The 21,655-nt window shown below is 33.8% G+C and overlaps 19 non-coding genes across 19 annotated transcripts; all 19 read right to left on the minus strand.

The window, feature by feature from the left end:
* Positions 1 to 456: 456 nt before the first annotated feature.
* TRNAL-AAG (transfer RNA leucine (anticodon AAG)) lies at positions 457 to 538 on the minus strand. Its single transcript has one exon. It is a non-coding gene; the product is annotated as a tRNA-Leu (tRNA).
* Positions 539 to 1,792: 1,254 nt separating this feature from the next.
* TRNAL-AAG (transfer RNA leucine (anticodon AAG)) lies at positions 1,793 to 1,874 on the minus strand. The gene has a single exon. It is a non-coding gene; the product is annotated as a tRNA-Leu (tRNA).
* Positions 1,875 to 2,105: 231 nt separating this feature from the next.
* On the minus strand, positions 2,106 to 2,187 carry TRNAL-UAG (transfer RNA leucine (anticodon UAG)). The gene has a single exon. It is a non-coding gene; the product is annotated as a tRNA-Leu (tRNA).
* A 1,383-nt stretch (positions 2,188 to 3,570) lies between these two features.
* On the minus strand, positions 3,571 to 3,652 carry TRNAL-AAG (transfer RNA leucine (anticodon AAG)). The gene has a single exon. It is a non-coding gene; the product is annotated as a tRNA-Leu (tRNA).
* Positions 3,653 to 4,906: 1,254 nt separating this feature from the next.
* On the minus strand, positions 4,907 to 4,988 carry TRNAL-UAG (transfer RNA leucine (anticodon UAG)). The gene has a single exon. It is a non-coding gene; the product is annotated as a tRNA-Leu (tRNA).
* Positions 4,989 to 6,242: 1,254 nt separating this feature from the next.
* On the minus strand, positions 6,243 to 6,324 carry TRNAL-UAG (transfer RNA leucine (anticodon UAG)). The gene has a single exon. It is a non-coding gene; the product is annotated as a tRNA-Leu (tRNA).
* A 231-nt stretch (positions 6,325 to 6,555) lies between these two features.
* On the minus strand, positions 6,556 to 6,637 carry TRNAL-UAG (transfer RNA leucine (anticodon UAG)). The gene has a single exon. It is a non-coding gene; the product is annotated as a tRNA-Leu (tRNA).
* A 941-nt stretch (positions 6,638 to 7,578) lies between these two features.
* Positions 7,579 to 7,660, minus strand: TRNAL-AAG (transfer RNA leucine (anticodon AAG)). The gene has a single exon. It is a non-coding gene; the product is annotated as a tRNA-Leu (tRNA).
* Positions 7,661 to 7,891: 231 nt separating this feature from the next.
* On the minus strand, positions 7,892 to 7,973 carry TRNAL-UAG (transfer RNA leucine (anticodon UAG)). The gene has a single exon. It is a non-coding gene; the product is annotated as a tRNA-Leu (tRNA).
* A 1,964-nt stretch (positions 7,974 to 9,937) lies between these two features.
* TRNAL-UAG (transfer RNA leucine (anticodon UAG)) lies at positions 9,938 to 10,019 on the minus strand. The gene has a single exon. It is a non-coding gene; the product is annotated as a tRNA-Leu (tRNA).
* A 231-nt stretch (positions 10,020 to 10,250) lies between these two features.
* On the minus strand, positions 10,251 to 10,332 carry TRNAL-UAG (transfer RNA leucine (anticodon UAG)). Its single transcript has one exon. It is a non-coding gene; the product is annotated as a tRNA-Leu (tRNA).
* A 1,254-nt stretch (positions 10,333 to 11,586) lies between these two features.
* Positions 11,587 to 11,668, minus strand: TRNAL-UAG (transfer RNA leucine (anticodon UAG)). Its single transcript has one exon. It is a non-coding gene; the product is annotated as a tRNA-Leu (tRNA).
* Positions 11,669 to 12,609: 941 nt separating this feature from the next.
* On the minus strand, positions 12,610 to 12,691 carry TRNAL-UAG (transfer RNA leucine (anticodon UAG)). Its single transcript has one exon. It is a non-coding gene; the product is annotated as a tRNA-Leu (tRNA).
* A 1,254-nt stretch (positions 12,692 to 13,945) lies between these two features.
* On the minus strand, positions 13,946 to 14,027 carry TRNAL-UAG (transfer RNA leucine (anticodon UAG)). The gene has a single exon. It is a non-coding gene; the product is annotated as a tRNA-Leu (tRNA).
* Positions 14,028 to 15,281: 1,254 nt separating this feature from the next.
* On the minus strand, positions 15,282 to 15,363 carry TRNAL-UAG (transfer RNA leucine (anticodon UAG)). Its single transcript has one exon. It is a non-coding gene; the product is annotated as a tRNA-Leu (tRNA).
* A 932-nt stretch (positions 15,364 to 16,295) lies between these two features.
* TRNAL-AAG (transfer RNA leucine (anticodon AAG)) lies at positions 16,296 to 16,377 on the minus strand. Its single transcript has one exon. It is a non-coding gene; the product is annotated as a tRNA-Leu (tRNA).
* Positions 16,378 to 17,944: 1,567 nt separating this feature from the next.
* TRNAL-UAG (transfer RNA leucine (anticodon UAG)) lies at positions 17,945 to 18,026 on the minus strand. The gene has a single exon. It is a non-coding gene; the product is annotated as a tRNA-Leu (tRNA).
* A 2,277-nt stretch (positions 18,027 to 20,303) lies between these two features.
* Positions 20,304 to 20,385, minus strand: TRNAL-AAG (transfer RNA leucine (anticodon AAG)). Its single transcript has one exon. It is a non-coding gene; the product is annotated as a tRNA-Leu (tRNA).
* Positions 20,386 to 20,616: 231 nt separating this feature from the next.
* Positions 20,617 to 20,698, minus strand: TRNAL-UAG (transfer RNA leucine (anticodon UAG)). Its single transcript has one exon. It is a non-coding gene; the product is annotated as a tRNA-Leu (tRNA).
* Positions 20,699 to 21,655: the final 957 nt, after the last annotated feature.

A 21,655-nucleotide genomic window follows, 5' to 3' on the forward strand; every position in this document is an offset into this window, starting at 1 on the left:
TCAAAGGGTTCTCAAAACCTCATAATAATGGCAGCAGTGGGATTTGAATGGGCATGTCTCTAAACATTAGAAAAAAGCAAGGATTCTTTCAACAGTCTTTATCTGAACTGAAAACTAGAAAATCATGCAAATACAAAAGAAGATTAAATCACATGCTAATTTGCATGTTAGCAAAATCATAAGAATAAGTACAAAAACATTTCAAGATCTCATAATACTGGCAGCAGTGGGTTTAAAGCATATGCTAATTTTGCATGTTAGCATAATTATAAGAATAAGATAAAAAGGTTTAAAAGAACTCATACTAGTGGCATTTGAACCCACAAGTCTGTTAAAATTTAGGTAAGTCTCTAAACTAAAGTCTAAAACTGTCTTTTCCAAAACAGAAATGCACACACTCATGGAAATACAAAATCCTCAGAATTAGATCAAAGGGTTCTCAAAACCTCATAATACTGGCAGCAGTGGGATTTGAACCCACGCCTCCGAAGAGACTGGAGCCTTAATCCAGCGCCTTAGACCACTCGGCCATGCTACCTAATGCATCATTAAAAGAGCTTCCTGAGAGTAAGTTTAGTGTATCTGACTACATTTTAAACTTGTGCATTGTGGAAAATGGATAGGTCTCTAAACAAAAAGGAAAAAGCAATGATTCTATCTTTTGTCTTTTCCAAAAAAGCAAAGCACGCACTCATACAAAAATATGCTAATTTTTCTATTAGCAAAATCATAAATATAAGCTGAAAAGGTTTTCAAAACCTCAATATGTTGACAGGAGTGGGATTTGAACCCACGCCTCCAAAGAGACTGGAGCCTAAATCCAGCGCCTTAGACCACTCGGCCATGCTACCTTAAACAGCATGGTTAATTAAGCTTCCTTAGAGAAAGTGAAGTACATTTGACAACATTTAAAATTAGTACATTTTGGAAAATGGGCATGTCTCTAAACATTAGGCAAAAACAAAGATTCTATCAACGGTCTTTATCTTAACTGAAAACTGCTAAATCATACAAATACAAAAGAAAATTATATCACATGCTAATTTGCATGCTAGCAAAATCATAAGAATAAGTACAAAAACATTTCAAGATCTCATAATACTGGCAGCAGTGAGATTAAAGCATATGCTAATTTTGCATGTTAGCATAATTATAAGAATGAGATAAAAAGGTTTAAAAGAACTCATACTAGTGGCAGCAGTGGGATTTGAACTCACAAGTCTGTTGGAATATGGGTAAGTCTCTTAACAATAGGAAAAATCAATGATTCTTTCAACTGTCTTTTCCTAAACAGAAATTAACACACTCATGAAAATACAAAATCATAAGAATTAGATCAAAGGGTTCTCAAAACCTCATAATAATGGCAGCAGTGGGATTTGAATGGGCATGTCTCTAAACATTAGAAAAAAGCAAGGATTCTTTCAACAGTCTTTATCTGAACTGAAAACTGGAAAATCATGCAAATACAAAAGAAGATTAAATCACATGCTAATTTGCATGTTAGCAAAATCATAAGAATAAGTACAAAAACATTTCAAGAACTCATAATACTGGCAGCAGTGGGTTTAAAGCATATGCTAATGTTGCATGTTAGCATAATTATAAGAATAAGATAAAAAGGTTTAAAAGAACTCATACTAGTGGCATTTGAACACACAAGTCTGTTAAAATTTAGGTAAGTCTCTAAACTAAAGTCTAAAACTGTCTTTTCCAAAACAGAAATGCACACACTCATGGAAATACAAAATCCTCAGAATTAGATCAAAGGGTTCTCAAAACCTCATAATACTGGCAGCAGTGGGATTTGAACCCACGCCTCCGAAGAGACTGGAGCCTTAATCCAGCGCCTTAGACCGCTCGGCCATGCTACCTAATGCATCATTAAAAGAGCTTCCTTAGAGTAAGTTTAGTGTATCTGACTACATTTTAAACTTGTGCATTGTGGAAAATGGATAGGTCTCTAAACAAAAAGGAAAAAGCAATGATTCTATCTTTTGTCTTTTCCAAAAAAGCAAAGCACGCACTCATACAAAAATATGCTAATTTTTCTGTTAGCAAAATCATAAATATAAGCTGAAAAGGTTTTCAAAATCTCAATATGTTGGCAGCAGTGGGATTTGAACCCACGCCTCCAAAGAGACTGGAGCCTAAATCCAGCGCCTTAGACCACTCGGCCATGCTACCTTAAACAGCATGGATAATTAAGCTTCCTTAGAGAAAGTGAAGTACATTTGACAACATTTAAAATTAGTACATTTTGGAAAATGGGCATGTCTCTAAACATTAGGCAAAAACAAAGATTCTATCAACGGTCTTTATCTTAACTGAAAACTGCTAAATCATACAAATACAAAAGAAGATTATATCACATGCTAATTTGCATGCTAGCAAAATCATAAGAATAAGTACAAAAACATTTCAAGATCTCATAATACTGGCAGAAGTGAGATTAAAGCATATGCTAATTTTGCATGTTAGCATAATTATAAGAATGAGATAAAAAGGTTTAAAAGAACTCATACTAGTGGCAGCAGTGGGATTTGAACTCACAAGTCTGTTGGAATATGGGTAAGTCTCTTAACAATAGGAAAAATCAATGATTCTTTCAACTGTCTTTTCCTAAACAGAAATTAACACACTCATGAAAATACAAAATCATAAGAATTAGATCAAAGGGTTCTCAAAACCTCATAATAATGGCAGCAGTGGGATTTGAATGGGCATGTCTCTAAACATTAGAAAAAAGCAAGGATTCTTTCAACAGTCTTTATCTGAACTGAAAACTGGAAAATCATGCAAATACAAAAGAAGATTAAATCACATGCTAATTTGCATGTTAGCAAAATCATAAGAATAAGTACAAAAACATTTCAAGAACTCATAATACTGGCAGCAGTGGGTTTCAAGCATATGCTAATTTTGCATGTTAGCATAATTATAAGAATAAGATAAAAAGGTTTAAAAGAACTCATACTAGTGGCATTTGAACCCACAAGTCTGTTAAAATTTAGGTAAGTCTCTAAACTAAAGTCTATAACTGTCTTTCCAAAACAGAAATGCACACACTCATGGAAATACAAAATCCTCAGAATTAGATCAAAGGGTTCTCAAAACCTCATAATAATGGCAGCAGTGGGATTTGAATGGGCATGTCTCTAAACATTAGAAAAAAGCAAGGATTCTTTCAACAGTCTTTATCTGAACTGAAAACTGGAAAATCATGCAAATACAAAAGAAGATTAAATCACATGCTAATTTGCATGTTAGCAAAATCATAAGAATAAGTACAAAAACATTTCAAGATCTCATAATACTGGCAGCAGTGGGTTTAAAGCATATGCTAATTTTGCATGTTAGCATAATTATAAGAATAAGATAAAAAGGTTTAAAAGAACTCATACTAGTGGCATTTGAACCCACAAGTCTGTTAAAATTTAGGTAAGTCTCTAAACAATAGGAACAATCAATGATTCTTTCAACTGTCTTTTCCAAAACAGAAATGCACACACTCATGGAAATACAAAATCCTCAGAATTAGATCAAAGGGTTCTCAAAACCTCATAATACTGGCAGCAGTGGGATTTGAACCCACGCCTCCGAAGAGACTGGAGCCTTAATCCAGCGCCTTAAACCGCTCGGCCATGCTACCTAATGCATCATTAAAAGAGCTTCCTTAGAGTAAGTTTAGTGTATCTGACTACATTTTAAACTTGTGCATTGTGGAAAATGGATAGGTCTCTAAACAAAAAGGAAAAAGCAATGATTCTATCTTTTGTCTTTTCCAAAAAAGCAAAGCACGCACTCATACAAAAATATGCTAATTTTTCTATTAGCAAAATCATAAATATAAGCTGGAAAGGTTTTCAAAACCTCAATATGTTGGCAGCAGTGGGATTTGAACCCACGCCTCCAAAGAGACTGAAGCCTAAATCCAGCGCCTTAGACCACTCGGCCATGCTACCTTAAACAGCATGGTTAATTAAGCTTCCTTAGAGAAAGTGAAGTACATTTGACAACATTTAAAATTAGTACATTTTGGAAAATGGGCATGTCTCTAAACATTAGGCAAAAACAAAGATTCTATCAACGGTCTTTATCTTAACTGAAAACTGCTAAATCATACAAATACAAAAGAAGATTATATCACATGCTAATTTGCATGCTAGCAAAATCATAAGAATAAGTACAAAAACATTTCAAGATCTCATTATACTGGCAGCAGTGAGATTAAAGCATATGCTAATTTTGCATGTTAGCATAATTATAAGAATGAGATAAAAAGGTTTAAAAGAACTCATACTAGTGGCAGCAGTGGGATTTGAACTCACAAGTCTGTTGGAATATGGGTACGTCTCTTAACAATAGGAAAAATCAATGATTCTTTCAACTGTCTTTTCCTAAACAGAAATTAAAACACTCATGAAAATACAAAATCATAAGAATTAGATCAAAGGGTTCTCAAAACCTCATAATAATGGCAGCAGTGGGATTTGAATGGGCATGTCTCTAAACATTAGAAAAAAGCAAGGATTCTTTCAACAGTCTTTATCTGAACTGAAAACTGCAAAATCATGCAAATACAAAAGAAGATTAAATCACATGCTAATTTGCATGTTAGCAAAATCATAAGAATAAGTACAAAAACATTTCAAGATCTCATAATACTGGCAGCAGTGGGTTTAAAGCATATGCTAATTTTGCATGTTAGCATAATTATAAGAATAAGATAAAAAGGTTTAAAAGAACTCATACTAGTGGCATTTGAACCCACAAGTCTGTTAAAATTTAGGTAAGTCTCTAAACTAAAGTCTAAAACTGTCTTTTCCAAAACAGAAATGCACACACTCATGGAAATACAAAATCCTCAGAATTAGATCAAAGTGTTCTCAAAACCTCATAATACTGGCAGCAGTGGGATTTGAACCCACGCCTCCAAAGAGACTGGAGCCTAAATCCAACGCCTTAGACCACTCGGCCATGCTACCTAATGCATCATTAAAAGAGCTTCCTGAGAGTAAGTTTAGTGTATCTGACTACATTTTAAACTTGTGTATTGTGGAAAATGGATAGGTCTCTAAACAAAAAGGAAAAAGCAATGATTCTATCTTTTGTCTTTTCCAAAAAAGCAAAGCACGCACTCATACAAAAATATGCTAATTTTTCTATTAGCAAAATCATAAATATAAGCTGAAAAGGTTTTCAAAACCTCAATATGTTGGCAGCAGTGGGATTTGAACCCACGCCTCCAAAGAGACTGGAGCCTAAATACAGCGCCTTAGACCACTCGGCCATGCTACCTTAAACAGCATGGTTAGTTAAGCTTCCTTATAGAAAGTGAAGTACATTTGACAACATTTAAAATTAGTACATTTTGGAAAATGGGCATGTCTCTAAACATTAGGCAAAAACAAAGATTCTATCAACGGTCTTTATCTTAACTGAAAACTGCTAAATCATACAAATACAAAAGAAAATTATATCACATGCTAATTTGCATGCTAGCAAAATCATAAGAATAAGTACAAAAACATTTCAAGATCTCATAATACTGGCAGCAGTGAGATTAAAGCATATGCTAATTTTGCATGTTAGCATAATTATAAGAATGAGATAAAAAGGTTTAAAAGAACTCATACTAGTGGCAGCAGTGGGATTTGAACTCACAAGTCTGTTGGAATATGGGTAAGTCTCTTAACAATAGGAAAAATCAATGATTCTTTCAACTGTCTTTTCCTAAACAGAAATTAACACACTCATGAAAATACAAAATCATAAGAATTAGATCAAAGGGTTCTCAAAACCTCATAATAATGGCAGCAGTGGGATTTGAATGGGCATGTCTCTAAACATTAGAAAAAAGCAAGGATTCTTTCAACAGTCTTTATCTGAACTGAAAACTGGAAAATCATGCAAATACAAAAGAAGATTTAATCACATGCTAATTTGCATGTTAGCAAAATCATAAGAATAAGTACAAAAACATTTCAAGAACTCATAATACTGGCAGCAGTGGGTTTAAAGCATATGCTAATTTTGCATGTTAGCATAATTATAAGAATAAGATAAAAAGGTTTAAAAGAACTCATACTAGTGGCATTTGAACCCACAAGTCTGTTAAAATTTAGGTAAGTCTCTAAACTAAAGTCTAAAACTGTCTTTTCCAAAACAGAAATGCACACACTCATGGAAATACAAAATCCTCAGAATTAGATCAAAGGGTTCTCAAAACCTCATAACACTGGCAGCAGTGGGATTTGAACCCACGCCTCCAAAGAGACTGGAGCCTAAATCCAACGCCTTAGACCACTCGGCCATGCTACCTAATGCATCATTAAAAGAGCTTCCTGAGAGTAAGTTTAGTGTATCTGACTACATTTTAAACTTGTGCATTGTGGAAAATGGATAGGTCTCTAAACAAAAAGGAAAAAGCAATGATTCTATCTTTTGTCTTTTCCAAAAAAGCAAAGCACGCACTCATACAAAAATATGCTAATTTTTCTATTAGCAAAATCATAAATATAAGCTGAAAAGGTTTTCAAAACCTCAATATGTTGGCAGCAGTGGGATTTGAACCCACGCCTCCAAAGAGACTGGAGCCTAAATCCAGCGCCTTAGACCACTCGGCCATGCTACCTTAAACAGCATGGTTAGTTAAGCTTCCTTATAGAAAGTGAAGTACATTTGACAACATTTAAAATTAGTACATTTTGGAAAATGGGCATGTCTCTAAACATTAGGCAAAAACAAAGATTCTATCAACGGTCTTTATCTTAACTGAAAACTGCTAAATCATACAAATACAAAAGAAAATTATATCACATGCTAATTTGCATGCTAGCAAAATCATAAGAATAAGTACAAAAACATTTCAAGATCTCATAATACTGGCAGCAGTGAGATTAAAGCATATGCTAATTTTGCATGTTAGCATAATTATAAGAATGAGATAAAAAGGTTTAAAAGAACTCATACTAGTGGCAGCAGTGGGATTTGAACTCACAAGTCTGTTGGAATATGGGTAAGTCTCTTAACAATAGGAAAAATCAATGATTCTTTCAACTGTCTTTTCCTAAACAGAAATTAACACACTCATGAAAATACAAAATCATAAGAATTAGATCAAAGGGTTCTCAAAACCTCATAATAATGGCAGCAGTGGGATTTGAATGGGCATGTCTCTAAACATTAGAAAAAAGCAAGGATTCTTTCAACAGTCTTTATCTGAACTGAAAACTGGAAAATCATGCAAATACAAAAGAAGATTTAATCACATGCTAATTTGCATGTTAGCAAAATCATAAGAATAAGTACAAAAACATTTCAAGAACTCATAATACTGGCAGCAGTGGGTTTAAAGCATATGCTAATTTTGCATGTTAGCATAATTATAAGAATAAGATAAAAAGGTTTAAAAGAACTCATACTAGTGGCATTTGAACCCACAAGTCTGTTAAAATTTAGGTAAGTCTCTAAACTAAAGTCTAAAACTGTCTTTTCCAAAACAGAAATGCACACACTCATGGAAATACAAAATCCTCAGAATTAGATCAAAGGGTTCTCAAAACCTCATAATACTGGCAGCAGTGGGATTTGAACCCACGCCTCCGAAGAGACTGGAGCCTTAATCCAGCGCCTTAGACCGCTCGGCCATGCTACCTAATGCATCATTAAAAGAGCTTCCTGAGAGTAAGTTTAGTGTATCTGACTATATTTTAAACTTGTGCATTGTGGAAAATGGATAGGTCTCTAAACAAAAAGGAAAAAGCAATGATTCTATCTTTTGTCTTTTCCAAAAAAGCAAAGCACGCACTCATACAAAAATATGCTAATTTTTCTATTAGCAAAATCATAAATATAAGCTGAAAAGGTTTTCAAAACCTCAATATGTTGGCAGCAGTGGGATTTGAACCCACGCCTCCAAAGAGACTGGAGCCTAAATCCAGCGCCTTAGACCACTCGGCCATGCTACCTTAAACAGCATGGTTAATTAAGCTTCCTTAGAGAAAGTGAAATACATTTGACAACATTTAAAATTAGTACATTTTGGAAAATGGTCATGTCTCTAAACATTAGGCAAAAACAAAGATTCTATCAACGGTCTTTATCTTAACTGAAAACTGCTAAATCATACAAATACAAAAGAAGATTATATCACATGCTAATTTGCATGCTAGCAAAATCATAAGAATAAGTACAAAAACATTTCAAGATCTCATAATACTGGCAGCAGTGAGATTAAAGCATATGCTAATTTTGCATGTTAGCATAATTATAAGAATGAGATAAAAAGGTTTAAAAGAACTCATACTAGTGGCAGCAGTGGGATTTGAACTCACAAGTCTGTTGGAATATGGGTAAGTCTCTTAACAATAGGAAAAATCAATGATTCTTTCAACTGTCTTTTCCTAAACAGAAATTAACACACTCATGAAAATACAAAATCATAAGAATTAGATCAAAGGGTTCTCAAAACCTCATAATAATGGCAGCAGTGGGATTTGAATGGGCATGTCTCTAAACATTAGAAAAAAGCAAGGATTCTTTCAACAGTCTTTATCTGAACTGAAAACTGGAAAATCATGCAAATACAAAAGAAGATTAAATCACATGCTAATGTGCATGTTAGCAAAATCATAAGAATAAGTACAAAAACATTTCAAGAACTCATAATACTGGCAGCAGTGGGTTTAAAGCATATGCTAATTTTGCATGTTAGCATAATTATAAGAATAAGATAAAAAGGTTTAAAAGAACTCATACTAGTGGCATTTGAACCCACAAGTCTGTTAAAATTTAGGTAAGTCTCTAAACTAAAGTCTAAAACTGTCTTTTCCAAAACAGAAATGCACACACTCATGGAAATACAAAATCCTCAGAATTAGATCAAAGGGTTCTCAAAACCTCAATATGTTGGCAGCAGTGGGATTTGAACCCACGCCTCCAAAGAGACTGGAGCCTAAATACAGCGCCTTAGACCACTCGGCCATGCTACCTTAAACAGCATGGTTAGTTAAGCTTCCTTAGAGAAAGTGAAGTACATTTGACAACATTTAAAATTAGTACATTTTGGAAAATGGGCATGTCTCTAAACATTAGGCAAAAACAAAGATTCTATCAACGGTCTTTATCTTAACTGAAAACTGCTAAATCATACAAATACAAAAGAAGATTATATCACATGCTAATTTGCATGCTAGCAAAATCATAAGAATAAGTACAAAAACATTTCAAGATCTCATAATACTGGCAGCAGTGAGATTAAAGCATATGCTAATTTTGCATGTTAGCATAATTATAAGAATGAGATAAAAAGGTTTAAAAGAACTCATACTAGTGGCAGCAATGGGATTTGAACTCACAAGTCTGTTGGAATATGGGTAAGTCTCTTAACAATAGGAAAAATCAATGATTCTTTCAACTGTCTTTTCCTAAACAGAAACTAACACACTCATGAAAATACAAAATCATAAGAATTAGATCAAAGGGTTCTCAAAACCTCATAATAATGGCAGCAGTGGGATTTGAATGGGCATATCTCTAAACATTAGAAAAAAGCAAGGATTCTTTCAACAGTCTTTATCTGAACTGAAAACTAGAAAATCATGCAAATACAAAAGAAGATTAAATCACATGCTAATTTGCATGTTAGCAAAATCATAAGAATAAGTACAAAAACATTTCAAGATCTCATAATACTGGCAGCAGTGGGTTTAAAGCATATGCTAATTTTGCATGTTAGCATAATTATAAGAATAAGATAAAAAGGTTTAAAAGAACTCATACTAGTGGCATTTGAACCCACAAGTCTGTTAAAATTTAGGTAAGTCTCTAAACTAAAGTCTAAAACTGTCTTTTCCAAAACAGAAATGCACACACTCATGGAAATACAAAATCCTCAGAATTAGATCAAAGGGTTCTCAAAACCTCATAACACTGGCAGCAGTGGGATTTGAACCCACGCCTCCAAAGAGACTGGAGCCTAAATCCAACGCCTTAGACCACTCGGCCATGCTACCTAATGCATCATTAAAAGAGCTTCCTGAGAGTAAGTTTAGTGTATCTGACTACATTTTAAACTTGTGCATTGTGGAAAATGGATAGGTCTCTAAACAAAAAGGAAAAAGCAATGATTCTATCTTTTGTCTTTTCCAAAAAAGCAAAGCACGCACTCATACAAAAATATGCTAATTTTTCTATTAGCAAAATCATAAATATAAGCTGAAAAGGTTTTCAAAACCTCAATATGTTGGCAGCAGTGGGATTTGAACCCACGCCTCCAATGAGACTGGAGCCTAAATCCAGCGCCTTAGACCACTCGGCCATGCTACCTTAAACAGCATGGTTAGTTAAGCTTCCTTATAGAAAGTGAAGTACATTTGACAACATTTAAAATTAGTACATTTTGGAAAATGGGCATGTCTCTAAACATTAGGCAAAAACAAAGATTCTATCAACGGTCTTTATCTTAACTGAAAACTGCTAAATCATACAAATACAAAAGAAAATTATATCACATGCTAATTTGCATGCTAGCAAAATCATAAGAATAAGTACAAAAACATTTCAAGATCTCATAATACTGGCAGCAGTGAGATTAAAGCATATGCTAATTTTGCATGTTAGCATAATTATAAGAATGAGATAAAAAGGTTTAAAAGAACTCATACTAGTGGCAGCAGTGGGATTTGAACTCACAAGTCTGTTGGAATATGGGTAAGTCTCTTAACAATAGGAAAAATCAATGATTCTTTCAACTGTCTTTTCCTAAACAGAAATTAACACACTCATGAAAATACAAAATCATAAGAATTAGATCAAAGGGTTCTCAAAACCTCATAATAATGGCAGCAGTGGGATTTGAATGGGCATGTCTCTAAACATTAGAAAAAAGCAAGGATTCTTTCAACAGTCTTTATCTGAACTGAAAACTGGAAAATCATGCAAATACAAAAGAAGATTTAATCACATGCTAATTTGCATGTTAGCAAAATCATAAGAATAAGTACAAAAACATTTCAAGAACTCATAATACTGGCAGCAGTGGGTTTAAAGCATATGCTAATTTTGCATGTTAGCATAATTATAAGAATAAGATAAAAAGGTTTAAAAGAACTCATACTAGTGGCATTTGAACCCACAAGTCTGTTAAAATTTAGGTAAGTCTCTAAACTAAAGTCTAAAACTGTCTTTTCCAAAACAGAAATGCACACACTCATGGAAATACAAAATCCTCAGAATTAGATCAAAGGGTTCTCAAAACCTCATAATACTGGCAGCAGTGGGATTTAAACCCACGCCTCCGAAGAGACTGGAGCCTTAATCCAGCGCCTTAGACCGCTCGGCCATGCTACCTAATGCATCATTAAAAGAGCTTCCTGAGAGTAAGTTTAGTGTATCTGACTATATTTTAAACTTGTGCATTGTGGAAAATGGATAGGTCTCTAAACAAAAAGGAAAAAGCAATGATTCTATCTTTTGTCTTTTCCAAAAAAGCAAAGCACGCACTCATACAAAAATATGCTAATTTTTCTATTAGCAAAATCATAAATATAAGCTGAAAAGGTTTTCAAAACCTCAATATGTTGGCAGCAGTGGGATTTGAACCCACGCCTCCAAAGAGACTGGAGCCTAAATCCAGCGCCTTAGACCACTCGGCCATGCTACCTTAAACAGCATGGTTAATTAAGCTTCCTTAGAGAAAGTGAAATACATTTGACAACATTTAAAATTAGTACATTTTGGAAAATGGTCATGTCTCTAAACATTAGGCAAAAACAAAGATTCTATCAACGGTCTTTATCTTAACTGAAAACTGCTAAATCATACAAATACAAAAGAAGATTATATCACATGCTAATTTGCATGCTAGCAAAATCATAAGAATAAGTACAAAAACATTTCAAGATCTCATAATACTGGCAGCAGTGAGATTAAAGCATATGCTAATTTTGCATGTTAGCATAATTATAAGAATGAGATAAAAAGGTTTAAAAGAACTCATACTAGTGGCAGCAGTGGGATTTGAACTCACAAGTCTGTTGGAATATGGGTAAGTCTCTTAACAATAGGAAAAATCAATGATTCTTTCAACTGTCTTTTCCTAAACAGAAATTAACACACTCATGAAAATACAAAATCATAAGAATTAGATCAAAGGGTTCTCAAAACCTCATAATAATGGCAGCAGTGGGATTTGAATGGGCATGTCTCTAAACATTAGAAAAAAGCAAGGATTCTTTCAACAGTCTTTATCTGAACTGAAAACTGGAAAATCATGCAAATACAAAAGAAGATTAAATCACATGCTAATGTGCATGTTAGCAAAATCATAAGAATAAGTACAAAAACATTTCAAGAACTCATAATACTGGCAGCAGTGGGTTTAAAGCATATGCTAATTTTGCATGTTAGCATAATTATAAGAATAAGATAAAAAGGTTTAAAAGAACTCATACTAGTGGCATTTGAACCCACAAGTCTGTTAAAATTTAGGTAAGTCTCTAAACTAAAGTCTAAAACTGTCTTTTCCAAAACAGAAATGCACACACTCATGGAAATACAAAATCCTCAGAATTAGATCAAAGGGTTCTCAAAACCTCAATATGTTGGCAGCAGTGGGATTTGAACCCACGCCTCCAAAGAGACTGGAGCCTAAATCCAGCGCCTTAGACCACTCGGCCATGCTACCTTAAACAGCATGGTTAATTAAGCTTCCTTAGAGAAAGTGAAGTACATTTGACAACATTTAAAATTAGTACATTTTGGAAAATGGGCATGTCTCTAAACATTAGGCAAAAACAAAGATTCTATCAACGGTCTTTATCTTAACTGAAAACTGCTAAATCATACAAATACAAAAGAAGATTATATCACATGCTAATTTGCATGCTAGCAAAATCATAAGAATAAGTACAAAAACATTTCAAGATCTCATAATACTGGCAGCAGTGAGATTAAAGCATATGCTAATTTTGCATGTTAGCATAATTATAAGAATGAGATAAAAAGGTTTAAAAGAACTCATACTAGTGGCAGCAATGGGATTTGAACTCACAAGTCTGTTGGAATATGGGTAAGTCTCTTAACAATAGGAAAAATCAATGATTCTTTCAACTGTCTTTTCCTAAACAGAAACTAACACACTCATGAAAATACAAAATCATAAGAATTAGATCAAAGGGTTCTCAAAACCTCATAATAATGGCAGCAGTGGGATTTGAATGGGCATATCTCTAAACATTAGAAAAAAGCAAGGATTCTTTCAACAGTCTTTATCTGAACTGAAAACTAGAAAATCATGCAAATACAAAAGAAGATTAAATCACATGCTAATTTGCATGTTAGCAAAATCATAAGAATAAGTACAAAAACATTTCAAGATCTCATAATACTGGCAGCAGTGGGTTTAAAGCATATGCTAATTTTGCATGTTAGCATAATTATAAGAATAAGATAAAAAGGTTTAAAAGAACTCATACTAGTGGCATTTGAACCCACAAGTCTGTTAAAATTTAGGTAAGTCTCTAAACTAAAGTCTAAAACTGTCTTTTCCAAAACAGAAATGCACACACTCATGGAAATACAAAATCCTCAGAATTAGATCAAAGGGTTCTCAAAACCTCATAATACTGGCAGCAGTGGGATTTGAACCCACGCCTCCGAAGAGACTGGAGCCTTAATCCAGCGCCTTAGACTGCTCGGCCATGCTACCTAATGCATCATTAAAAGAGCTTCCTGAGAGTAAGTTTAGTGTATCTGACTACATTTTAAACTTGTGCATTGTGGAAAATGGATAGGTCTCTAAACAAAAAGGAAAAAGCAATGATTCTATCTTTTGTCTTTTCCAAAAAAGCAAAGCACGCGCTCATACAAAAATATGCTAATTTTTCTATTAGCAAAATCATAAATATAAGCTGAAAAGGTTTTCAAAACCTCAATATGTTGGCAGCAGTGGGATTTGAACCCACGCCTCCAAAGAGACTGGAGCCTAAATCCAGCGCCTTAGACCACTCGGCCATGCTACCTTAAACAGCATGGTTAATTAAGCTTCCTTAGAGAAAGTGAAATACATTTGACAACATTTAAAATTAGTACATTTTGGAAAATGGTCATGTCTCTAAACATTAGGCAAAAACAAAGATTCTATCAACGGTCTTTATCTTAACTGAAAACTGCTAAATCATACAAATACAAAAGAAGATTATATCACATGCTAATTTGCATGCTAGCAAAATCATAAGAATAAGTACAAAAACATTTCAAGATCTCATAATACTGGCAGCAGTGAGATTAAAGCATATGCTAATTTTGCATGTTAGCATAATTATAAGAATGAGATAAAAAGGTTTAAAAGAACTCATACTAGTGGCAGCAGTGGGATTTGAACTCACAAGTCTGTTGGAATATGGGTAAGTCTCTTAACAATAGGAAAAATCAATGATTCTTTCAACTGTCTTTTCCTAAACAGAAATTAACACACTCATGAAAATACAAAATCATAAGAATTAGATCAAAGGGTTCTCAAAACCTCATAATAATGGCAGCAGTGGGATTTGAATGGGCATGTCTCTAAACATTAGAAAAAAGCAAGGATTCTTTCAACAGTCTTTATCTGAACTGAAAACTGGAAAATCATGCAAATACAAAAGAAGATTAAATCACATGCTAATGTGCATGTTAGCAAAATCATAAGAATAAGTACAAAAACATTTCAAGAACTCATAATACTGGCAGCAGTGGGTTTAAAGCATATGCTAATTTTGCATGTTAGCATAATTATAAGAATAAGATAAAAAGGTTTAAAAGAACTCATACTAGTGGCATTTGAACCCACAAGTCTGTTAAAATTTAGGTAAGTCTCTAAACTAAAGTCTAAAACTGTCTTTTCCAAAACAGAAATGCACACACTCATGGAAATACAAAATCCTCAGAATTAGATCAAAGGGTTCTCAAAACCTCATAATACTGGCAGCAGTGGGATTTGAACCCACGCCTCCGAAGAGACTGGAGCCTTAATCCAGTGCCTTAGACCGCTCGGCCATGCTACCTAATGCATCATTAAAAGAGCTTCCTGAGAGTAAGTTTAGTGTATCTGACTACATTTTAAACTTGTGCATTGTGGAAAATGGATAGGTCTCTAAACAAAAAGGAAAAAGCAATGATTCTATCTTTTGTCTTTTCCAAAAAAGCAAAGCACGCACTCATACAAAAATATGCTAATTTTTCTATTAGCAAAATCATAAATATAAGCTGAAAAGGTTTTCAAAACCTCAATATGTTGGCAGCAGTGGGATTTGAACCCACGCCTCCAAAGAGACTGGAGCCTAAATCCAGCGCCTTAGACCACTCGGCCATGCTACCTTAAACAGCATGGTTAATTAAGCTTCCTTAGAGAAAGTGAAGTACATTTGACAACATTTAAAATTAGTACATTTTGGAAAATGGGCATGTCTCTAAACATTAGGCAAAAACAAAGATTCTATCAACGGTCTTTATCTTAACTGAAAACTGCTAAATCATACAAATACAAAAGAAAATTATATCACATGCTAATTTGCATGCTAGCAAAATCATAAGAATAAGTACAAAAACATTTCAAGATCTCATAATACTGGCAGCAGTGAGATTAAAGCATATGCTAATTTTGCATGTTAGCATAATTATAAGAATGAGATAAAAAGGTTTAAAAGAACTCATACTAGTGGCATTTGAACTCACAAGTCTGTTGGAATATGGGTAAGTCTCTTAACAATAGGAATAATCAATGATTCTTTCAACTGTCTTTTCCTAAACAGAAATTAACACACTCATGAAAATACAAAATCATAAGAATTAGATCAAAGGGTTCTCAAAACCTCATAATAATGGCAGCAGTGGGATTTGAATGGGCATGTCTCTAAACATTAGAAAAAAGCAAGGATTCTTTCAACAGTCTTTATCTGAACTGAAAACTGGAAAATCATGCAAATACAAAAGAAGATTAAATCACATGCTAATGTGCATGTTAGCAAAATCATAAGAATAAGTACAAAAACATTTCAAGAACTCATAATACTGGCAGCAGTGGGTTTAAAGCATATGCTAATTTTGCATGTTAGCATAATTATAAGAATAAGATAAAAAGGTTTAAAAGAACTCATACTAGTGGCATTTGAACCCACAAGTCTGTTAAAATTTAGGTAAGTCTCTAAACTAAAGTCTAAAACTGTCTTTTCCAAAACAGAAATGCACACACTCATGGAAATACAAAATCCTCAGAATTAGATCAAAGGGTTCTCAAAACCTCATAATACTGGCAGCAGTGGGATTTGAACCCACGCCTCCGAAGAGACTGGAGCCTTAATCCAGCGCCTTAGACCGCTCGGCCATGCTACCTAATGCATCATTAAAAGAGCTTCCTGAGAGTAAGTTTAGTGTATCTGACTACATTTTAAACTTGTGCATTGTGGAAAATGGATAGGTCTCTAAACAAAAAGGAAAAAGCAATGATTCTATCTTTTGTCTTTTCCAAAAAAGCAAAGCACGCACTCATACAAAAATATGCTAATTTTTCTATTAGCAAAATCATAAATATAAGCTGAAAAGGTTTTCAAAACCTCAATATGTTGGCAGTAGTGGGATTTGAACCCACGCCTCCAAAGAGACTGGAGCCTAAATCCAGCGCCTTAGACCACTCGGCCATGCTACCTTAAACAGCATGGTTAATTAAGCTTCCTTAGAGAAAGTGAAGTACATTTGACAACATTTAAAATTAGTACATTTTGGAAAATGGGCATGTCTCTAAACATTAGGCAAAAACAAAGATTCTATCAACGGTCTTTATCTTAACTGAAAACTGCTAAATCATACAAATACAAAAGAAGATTATATCACATGCTAATTTGCATGCTAGCAAAATCATAAGAATAAGTACAAAAACATTTCAAGATCTCATAATACTGGCAGCAGTGAGATTAAAGCATATGCTAATTTTGCATGTTAGCATAATTATAAGAATTAGAAAAAAAGGTTTAAAAGAACTCATACTAGTGGCAGCAGTGGGATTTGAACTCACAAGTCTGTTGGAATATGGGTAAGCCTCTTAACAATAGGAAAAATCAATGATTCTTTCAACTGTCTTTTCCTAAACAGAAACTAACACACTCATGAAAATACAAAATCATAAGAATTAGATCAAAGGGTTCTCAAAACCTCATAATAATGGCAGCAGTGGGATTTGAATGGGCATGTCTCTAAACATTAGAAAAAAGCAAGGATTCTTTCAACAGTCTTTATCTGAACTGAAAACTAGAAAATCATGCAAATACAAAAGAAGATTAAATCACATGCTAATTTGCATGTTAGCAAAATCATAAGAATAAGTACAAAAACATTTCAAGATCTCATAATACTGGCAGCAGTGGGTTTAAAGCATATGCTAATTTTGCATGTTAGCATAATTATAAGAATAAGATAAAAAGGTTTAAAAGAACTCATACTAGTGGCATTTGAACCCACAAGTCTGTTAAAATTTAGATAAGTCTCTAAACTAAAGTCTAAAACTGTCTTTTCCAAAACAGAAATGCACACACTCATGGAAATACAAAATCCTCAGAATTAGATCAAAGGGTTCTCAAAACCTCATAATACTGGCAGCAGTGGGATTTGAACACACGCCTCCGAAGAGACTGGAGCCTTAATCCAGCGCCTTAGACTGCTCGGCCATGCTACCTAATGCATCATTAAAAGAGCTTCCTGAGAGTAAGTTTAGTGTATCTGACTACATTTTAAACTTGTGCATTGTGGAAAATGGATAGGTCTCTAAACAAAAAGGAAAAAGCAATGATTCTATCTTTTGTCTTTTCCAAAAAAGCAAAGCACGCGCTCATACAAAAATATGCTAATTTTTCTATTAGCAAAATCATAAATATAAGCTGAAAGGGTTTTCAAAACCTCAATATGTTGGCAGCAGTGGGATTTGAACCCACGCCTCCAAAGAGACTGGAGCCTAAATCCAGCGCCTTAGACCACTCGGCCATGCTACCTTAAACAGCATGGTTAATTAAGCTTCCTTAGAGAAAGTGAAGTACATTTGACAACATTTAAAATTAGTACATTTTGGAAAATGGTCATGTCTCTAAACATTAGGCAAAAACAAAGATTCTATCAACGGTCTTTATCTTAACTGAAAACTGCTAAATCATACAAATACAAAAGAAGATTATATCACATGCTAATTTGCATGCTAGCAAAATCATAAGAATAAGTACAAAAACATTTCAAGATCTCATAATCCTGGCAGCAGTGAGATTAAAGCATATGCTAATTTTGCATGTTAGCATAATTATAAGAATGAGATAAAAAGGTTTAAAAGAACTCATACTAGTGGCAGCAGTGGGATTTGAACTCACAAGTCTGTTGGAATATGGGTAAGTCTCTTAACAATAGGAAAAATCAATGATTCTTTCAACTGTCTTTTCCTAAACAGAAATTAACACACTCATGAAAATACAAAATCATAAGAATTAGATCAAAGGGTTCTCAAAACCTCATAATAATGGCAGCAGTGGGATTTGAATGGGCATGTCTCTAAACATTAGAAAAAAGCAAGGATTCTTTCAACAGTCTTTATCTGAACTGAAAACTGGAAAATCATGCAAATACAAAAGAAGATTAAATCACATGCTAATGTGCATGTTAGCAAAATCATAAGAATAAGTACAAAAACATTTCAAGAACTCATAATACTGGCAGCAGTGGGTTTAAAGCATATGCTAATTTTGCATGTTAGCATAATTATAAGAATAAGATAAAAAGGTTTAAAAGAACTCATACTAGTGGCATTTGAACCCACAAGTCTGTTAAAATTTAGGTAAGTCTCTAAACTAAAGTCTAAAACTGTCTTTTCCAAAGCAGAAATGCACACACTCATGGAAATACAAAATCCTCAGAATTAGATCAAAGGGTTCTCAAAACCTCATAATACTGGCAGCAGTGGGATTTGAACACACGCCTCCGAAGAGACTGGAGCCTTAATCCAGCGACTTAGACCGCTCGGCCATGCGACCTAATGCATCATTAAAAGAGCTTCCTTAGAGTAAGTTTAGTGTATCTGACTACATTTTAAACTTGTGCATTGTGGAAAATGGATAGGTCTCTAAACAAAAAGGAAAAAGCAATGATTCTATCTTTTGTCTTTTCCAAAAAAGCAAAGCACGCACTCATACAAAAATATGCTAATTTTTCTGTTAGCAAAATCATAAATATAAGCTGAAAAGGTTTTCAAAACCTCAATATGTTGGCAGCAGTGGGATTTGAACCCACGCCTCCAAAGAGACTGAAGCCTAAATCCAGCGCCTTAGACCACTTGGCCATGCTACCTTAAACAGCATGGTTACTTAAGCTTCCTTAGAGAAAGTGAAGTACATTTGACAACATTTAAAATTACTACATTTTGGAAAATGGGCATGTCTCTAAACATTAGGCAAAAACAAAGATTCTATCAACGGTCTTTATCTTAACTGAAAACTGCTAAATCATACAAATACAAAAGAAGATTATATCACATGCTAATTTGCATGCTAGCAAAATCATAAGAATAAGTACAAAAACATTTCAAGATCTCATAATACTGGCAGAAGTGAGATTAAAGCATATGCTAATTTTGCATGTTAGCATAATTATAAGAATGAGATAAAAAGGTTTAAAAGAACTCATACTAGTGGCAGCAGTGGGATTTGAACTCACAAGTCTGTTGGAATATGGGTAAGTCTCTTAACAATAGGAAAAATCAATGATTCTTTCAACTGTCTTTTCCTAAACAGAAATTAACACACTCATGAAAATACAAAATCATAAGAATTAGATCAAAGGGTTCTCAAAACCTCATAATAATGGCAGCAGTGGGATTTGAATGGGCATGTCTCTAAACATTAGAAAAAAGCAAGGATTCTTTCAACAGTCTTTATCTGAACTGAAAACTAGAAAATCATGCAAATACAAAAGAAGATTAAATCACATGCTAATTTGCATGTTAGCAAAATCATAAGAATAAGTACAAAAACATTTCAAGATCTCATAATACTGGCAGCAGTGGGTTTAAAGCATATGCTAATTTTGCATGTTAGCATAATTATAAGAATAAGATAAAAAGGTTTAAAAGAACTCATACTAGTGGCATTTGAACCCACAAGTCTGTTAAAATTTAGGTAAGTCTCTAAACTAAAGTCTAAAACTGTCTTTTCCAAAACAGAAATGCACACACTCATGGAAATACAAAATCCTCAGAATTAGATCAAAGGGTTCTCAAAACCTCATAATACTGGCAGCAGTGGGATTTGAACCCACGCCTCCGAAGAGACTGGAGCCTTAATCCAGCGCCTTAGACCGCTCGGCCATGCTACCTAATGCATCATTAAAAGAGCTTCCTTAGAGTAAGTTTAGTGTATCTGACTACATTTTAAACTTGTGCATTGTGGAAAATGGATAGGTCTCTAAACAAAAAGGAAAAAGCAATGATTCTATCTTTTGTCTTTTCCAAAAAAGCAAAGCACGCACTCATACAAAAATATGCTAATTTTTCTGTTAGCAAAATCATAAATATAAGCTGAAAAGGTTTTCAAAATCTCAATATGTTGGCAGCAGTGGGATTTGAACCCACGCCTCCAAAGAGACTGGAGCCTAAATCCAGCGCCTTAGACCACTCGGCCATGCTACCTTAAACAGCATGGATAATTAAGCTTCCTTAGAGAAAGTGAAGTACATTTGACAACATTTAAAATTAGTACATTTTGGAAAATGGGCATGTCTCTAAACATTAGGCAAAAACAAAGATTCTATCAACGGTCTTTATCTTAACTGAAAACTGCTAAATCATACAAATACAAAAGAAGATTATATCACATGCTAATTTGCATGCTAGCAAAATCATAAGAATAAGTACAAAAACATTTCAAGATCTCATAATACTGGCAGAAGTGAGATTAAAGCATATGCTAATTTTGCATGTTAGCATAATTATAAGAATGAGATAAAAAGGTTTAAAAGAACTCATACTAGTGGCAGCAGTGGGATTTGAACTCACAAGTCTGTTGGAATATGGGTAAGTCTCTTAACAATAGGAAAAATCAATGATTCTTTCAACTGTCTTTTCCTAAACAGAAATTAACACACTCATGAAAATACAAAATCATAAGAATTAGATCAAAGGGTTCTCAAAACCTCATAATAATGGCAGCAGTGGGATTTGAATGGGCATGTCTCTAAACATTAGAAAAAAGCAAGGATTCTTTCAACAGTCTTTATCTGAACTGAAAACTGGAAAATCATGCAAATACAAAAGAAGATTAAATCACATGCTAATTTGCATGTTAGCAAAATCATAAGAATAAGTACAAAAACATTTCAAGAACTCATAATACTGGCAGCAGTGGGTTTCAAGCATATGCTAATTTTGCATGTTAGCATAATTATAAGAATAAGATAAAAAGGTTTAAAAGAACTCATACTAGTGGCATTTGAACCCACAAGTCTGTTAAAATTTAGGTAAGTCTCTAAACTAAAGTCTATAACTGTCTTTCCAAAACAGAAATGCACACACTCATGGAAATACAAAATCCTCAGAATTAGATCAAAGGGTTCTCAAAACCTCATAATAATGGCAGCAGTGGGATTT

This window comes from Ranitomeya variabilis, chromosome 5, assembly GCF_051348905.1.
Source record: "Ranitomeya variabilis isolate aRanVar5 chromosome 5, aRanVar5.hap1, whole genome shotgun sequence".
Classification (NCBI taxonomy): domain Eukaryota; kingdom Metazoa; phylum Chordata; class Amphibia; order Anura; family Dendrobatidae; genus Ranitomeya; species Ranitomeya variabilis.